Source organism: Chiloscyllium plagiosum, chromosome 26 (genome assembly GCF_004010195.1).
Source record: "Chiloscyllium plagiosum isolate BGI_BamShark_2017 chromosome 26, ASM401019v2, whole genome shotgun sequence".
Lineage (NCBI taxonomy): Eukaryota > Metazoa > Chordata > Chondrichthyes > Orectolobiformes > Hemiscylliidae > Chiloscyllium > Chiloscyllium plagiosum.
Window position 1 is genome coordinate 13264593 of NC_057735.1, and position 6093 is coordinate 13270685.

The 6093-nt window shown below is 39.8% G+C and overlaps 1 protein-coding gene across 3 annotated transcripts in view; it reads right to left on the bottom strand.

Annotated features, from left to right (window-relative positions):
• Positions 1-5823, bottom strand: part of LOC122563106 (fibroblast growth factor receptor substrate 2-like) — a 79542-nt gene extending 73719 nt beyond the window's left edge. For 2 of the 3 annotated variants that reach the window (XM_043716535.1, XM_043716538.1), the window contains exon 1: positions 4924-5234. The gene's annotated coding sequence lies outside the window, so the exon portion shown is untranslated. Of the gene's footprint in view, positions 1-4923; positions 5235-5617 lie in introns of those variants that run through there. The other variant, XM_043716536.1, reaches the window with a different exon arrangement.
• Positions 5824-6093: the final 270 nt, after the last annotated feature.

Below are 6093 nucleotides of genomic sequence, written 5' to 3' on the forward strand. Positions count from 1 at the left end.
GTGTGTGTGTGTGTGTGTGGGGGGGGGGGGGGGGGTGTGCACGGTGGTGTGTGTGTGTGTGTGTTAAGGAGAGACTGAACAGGCTGAGGCTTTGTTCCCTGGACCATCAAAGCCTGAGGGTTGACCTTAGAGATCTACAAGTTCATAACGGGCACAGATAGGATGAATAGCCATGGTTGCTTTCCTAGAATGGGAAAGTCCAAAACCAGAGGACATAGGTTTAAGATGACAGAGGAAAGATTTGTGAAAGGATCTGCAGGGTAAATGTTTCATGCAGGGGGTAGTGTATGTATGGAACAAGCTGCCAGAGGAAATGAAGGAGGTGGGTACAATTACAACAACATTTAAAAAGGCAACTGGATGGGTATACGAATCGGAAGGGTTTCAAGGGATTTGGGCCAAATGTTAGTAAATGAGACTGGGTCAGATTGGGATGACTGGTCAGCGCAAACAATTTGTCCAAAGGGTCTGTTTCCATGGCCTATGATAATACCTTTAATTTCTCCACAATCATGCCATTTACAGTTCAAAAAATTTATTTCCTTTTACTTGAACTTAAACCTCAGCCAAATTGGACTAATTTCTGTCCAAATCCACAGTACACCTCTGAAAAAGGTACAATCTCACCTCCAAACCTTTGTTAAAACGAATCAAAACCAACAAAAGTTTTTAGTTAAATTAACACAAGTTATTAATCTGAGACAACGTCTGATTCTACTGCTTATTAGTGATGCAGCCAAGTCAATCCTCACACGATACAGACTGACCCAAGGGCTTGTAAAAAGTACATATCAGCCAAAAGACAGCACAGACTGTAGAAATTCATCTGCAACTGAACAGATATCAGCCAACAACTCACTATTCTTTTTGTAGTCTTATAATAATCTTACTTGTTCCATGAGCATATACCAGTCACAATGGGAAATTTAAAGAGGAGTACAGATTAGTACTACATACATGTACAAGTTAAAAATGATTCAGACTTTTAATGTTAGCATGTGCAGGGTGGCAACCTCAGAAACAAAACTATGAACACTAAACATTTCATGATTCTTAGGAACATTGGAATGGGATGAGGCCAGTTTCTCCAGTATATTCTGAACTTTTATGAGATCAGCTGATTCAAATTCAGTACATTATCCACTTTTGTTTCCCCTTCCATTCCATTTTGATTAAGCCCTATGCCTCTCTCCCTACCTTCTTCTCACTTTTGATGGTTTGCATTGCCCATAATGGGTTATTCTTCTAAATGTTTAATTGGCTATTTGGGTGATTACTGGTTTAAAACGTGGGAAAAAAACTCAAAAGTCTATTTATGTTTCAGGGCTCTTGAGACAAAGTGGTAATTCTCCTACCTCTGAGCTAGGATGCCTGGGTTCAAGATTCTGGTGCTCCAGAGGCGTATCTCTGAACAGGTAAATATAGAAAATATCCAGGTTTGTCTCAAATGCCATCATACCTTTTACCTAATTAAATCCACCTTAAAGTTTCAACTGATACATCATCAGTTGAAAATTCAACTGAAAGTTCAACTGGAATCAGACAATTCCAAATTTCATCCACTTTTTGATGTGAACAATGTTATTTGATTTCATTCCTAATTTCATTATGATGATACCCCTTTGTACTTAATTCTGCCACAGGTTCTACTCAAGTGAATCCCTTTGACAAAGTGAATGGATCACCTTTCAACTTTACAGACAATCAAGCTTATGCAACTTTCCCACAATAGTTAACCCATTCAGCACTGCTCTCATTCTCTCAAATGTACTTCCAGCAAGGCTGATATTTCTTTCCTAAGGTTCAGTCTCGAAAACTTAACACACTACCCCAGATACAGTCTGGCCAAGATTCTGCACAACAAAATATAAATTCCTCACTTTCATATTTCAAGCTTTTTGTGATAAATACAAATATTCCAGTAATAGTTTTAATTATTTATACACCCGTATTAGCTTTCAATGATCTATTCTCATTGATCCTTATATCCTTTTAGTATCTCATAACTCCTGACTATTACCATTGAACAAATTGGCTGATTTGTCTTTCTTGGACCCAAAGCTAACAATCTTTCACAACCCCACACTGGACAATATCTGCAATGTAGGTTTACCCACTCAAGTCCTTTGCAACAAGAAGTTGGCAATCTATGTAAAGTACGAGGCTTTCAAACCTGGTGTCATCTGAAAACTGCAAGTAATCCTCTCCATGCTTTTACCCAGGCTTAAGTGAAAAGCTGAGGTCTCATATTGGACATGTGGATAAGGCCTCACACTTCTAAAAAATTCTTTCAAAGTCACATATATGTACACTTACAAAATCTTAGTTCTGTATTTTATTTTGACAAACACAGCAACTACATAATACAGGGAAGACCCACAGTGAACAGCCACATAATTAGCCAGTTAACTATGAATCTGGTGCAGGTTGAAAGATGAATTTTGACCACACCAGAACCTCTCATTCTTCTTCCCAAGTGTCATGGATCTTTAATATCCAACTGAATAAATTTATGCCTCAACCAAAAGCATATTTCTTTAACAATGCAGCATTCCATCAGTATCTTATTTAAATTTGGGGACTTGCAATAAACCACGGTACCAGTTTCTATGTTCACACTGTATTTCCGAACCTTCACCATCCTACTTCTATTGATTATTTGTTAAGTGAACACATGCATACAAGACCATACTTTGTTGAAAATATAACATCTGAAATATAGAGGTACGTCAGGAATGCACTGCAACCTTGCTCTCAAATTGTTCCTCACTGATTGAGAGCTCAAAAAATATTATTCATAATATCCACTAAAAGGTCAGACATGTTGCTGAACTTCTCACCTCGCACTCATTAGGATGAGAGGAAGAATGCCAAATTTCAAATAATCACAACAATTTATACAGAAGAAAAGGTGCTGACTGAGTGCAAGACAAAAATCTTTGGCAACATGTCTTGTGTTACAGCAATATTCAATCTGTGACCAATCCATTGTTTGAAATATCTTTTCATATACCTAAATCAGAAAAATCCTATCATATTTGAGAAAATATTTGAAAGCAAATGATTTTATAGTCAGCACTGTAATCACAGAAGAGTGGATATGAAGCAGAGCAGAATGCACTATAATCAAACGCAAAGACCTCCACTTGGAACTGAAACTGAATAATAACATTTGCTGTTAGTGAAGAGCAAAATACATTTTGCCTGTGCTTAGAGGCAAATAAGTCCCATGATGTATTCCTAAACTCCTAAATTCTGCCACAGAATTTCTTTAGCATGGGTTTTTCAGCAATCTCCCATGGAGGTGTTGACAGACTGTGGAGGCATAACTGTTGAACTTGATCTGATCTTTACCACTGGTTAGCACTCAAGGATAAAACTACAGTAGATTTTGTCAGCTCTATTCCAGGGTAGAGGCTAATTGTAGTATCCTAACTACCACAGCTAACTCAGCATAAATAACAAATTTCAACCCTAGGCCTTCTGGCCTCCGCAGTATTTCAGCTTTCTTGTTTAAATGTTGAAACTTGAATCACGGTAAGACTACTACTCGACAATACACTCCATTACAGATACTAATTGTACATTAGTTGATAGAAAAACCTGCTGCCTTAAACTTCACTGCTCTTAAATGACAATTGTTTGGCTTCTGAGCAAACTCCTCAGAAAAACCTACTTTTCTACGACCCATCCTTAGGTTCAAGAATAAAACAAACAAATATGTCTGTGATTATTATTAAACATATCTTTTTACAAGTAAATTAAAGAGCGAGTCAGTACTCTACTTTCAATTTCCTATTGATAACCAAATCACATTTATTTTTATGATACAAGAAAAACAAAATGCAATGAATATTCAGTCGCAAAATATATCATTTACATTTGAATAGTGACAGAGCCATCCCATCCACCTGACAACATACAGTGGTTGTAGAATTCACAGAATAATCATCAATACCTTACAAGATATCAAATGGTCAATATTTTTTCAACATCTGCAATGTAAATAGACCATATTTAAATATAGCCACATATAGCAGTATACAAGTGGCCAATATGGTAACACAAATACAGTCACACTAAAGGTGTGCACCATCTGGCCAATACTCAACCCTCTCAACATCCCAGGATTATGTGGTCATTGTCAACCGCCATCTGTGAGAGCTTGCTGTGTGCAAACTACTGCATCTCCCACATCGCAACAGTGATGGAACCTCAAAAATAAGAAGTGTTAATGCTTTGCAGCACCCAGAATGCACAAAAAACAGTAAATAAATGCAAGCCTTCACAGCCAAATTCATGCTGTAAGCCCTAGTTACCCATTCACATTGCAGTCAGACATAAGGAGTGCAAACCACCAGTCAGCCCCAGCACAAATCAGCAAAGTGAGACATTGTGTACCAGTCCTGATGAGTGCAAGAAAAGCTTCAACTCCCTGTCTCCTTTTAGTCATGTTGAAGTACTACATAGATAGACACGTAAAATTTTATATGGTGGTATAATCACAGTGGGGAGTGTGATCAGTGAAACACACGGGTTTTTACACTGAAAACCCTATACCCCAGACAGACAGTCGATTTAAATTGTAACCAGAAATGCAATCAAGCTTGTCAAGCGTGTGGCTTGAGTATTTTTGTTGTCGTTGTTGTAAAGTGCAGCGAGTGAGAGCACATTGAGTGGAGTGGGTCTGTTGCTGGGGGGATAGGGATATGAATCCTCCCGGTCAGAGAGAGTGGCCTGTCCCTGAAGGACCAACTGCTCACTCTCAGTATAAATAATAAAAAAGAGGGGGTGGGGTCATTTTGTCTTTCATTTCCTCGATAGAGAGGCAAGGGAAAGGCGGGGTGGGGGGAATGATCCCGCGGGCCCCCTGCCGCCCGGCACCAGCCGACCCCGGGGAACGATCCAGCCGCCGCTACTTACACCGACACCGCGAGGGCCTCGCTCTCCTCTCTCCCGCCGCTGCCACACTGGCCGGCTCCACGCTCATAGTCGTCTCCGCCGCGGCGGCGGTGTGTGAGAGCCGGCGGCCGCCTCAGGCTGCAGCCTCCGCCCGCTCCCTCACAGGCCTCAACTGACATCTCCCGCAGGAGGCCAAAGGGCAGCCTCGCTACCAAAGACACTCCGACGTGCGCCAAGATGGGCTGGTGGAGGAGGGAAAAGTCCCTCAGTCAGCCTGCGCCAGCCTCCAGGGACACTTGGTCCTCCAAGCCCTCCTCAACTCTGCATTTTTTTCCCCCCAATATTAAAAAAACCACCTTTGCAATGCTGTACCGCAAATAAATTACTCCACTCCCTTTTATAACAATATTTTATAATCGAAATCCACTTCGCTTTACAGTGCGGCAAAAATAACTGCTCAATGCCCCTTTTTTTGGTCTTTTGCAATTAAAATCCCCTGTGCAATTCTATGCAACAAAAAAACCTGTTCAATGCCCCTTTCTGCTCTTTTCAAAATAAAATCACCTGTGCAATTCTGTACAACAAAAATAACTGTTCTACTCTGTTTTGTGTTTTTCAAATTCCCTGCAGCAACAAAAAACTACACAACTCCCCTTTTTGCCTTTTTCCTAAATAAATTTCTTTTGCAAAACTGTACAGGAAAAAAATCACTTACATCTACAAAATGTTGACATTTAGACTACTTCTGTTTTTCTTAAACCAGATGCTTAGTTCTTCTTCCCACTTGAAATACTGACATTTCAATTACTTTTGATTTTAAAACCAGATGGTGCTGCCGTTGTCGCCAAGTGTAAACCCTGCACAAGTACTTTTCAGCCAACAACCTGGGCTTCCCTTTAATGTTCTTGCCCCCTTATCCAAGTCAGTTGTCAGACTGATTTCAAAACATGTCACATGATTCCGTTCTTCATCTTACCTTCACCTAAAAACAGTCCTAATAAATTATAATTTATAATGCTGTTCAGAAAGAAAATAACTTACATTTTGATAGCACTTTTTCAATTGCATTAGAGTCTATGATGTTTCAATATAGAAAATGTGGCAGCTAGCTTGCACACAGCAGAGACCCACAAACAGCAATGTCAAAGAGTTTGGAAAAATATTACCAGAATGTTGCTCGGAATGGAGGGT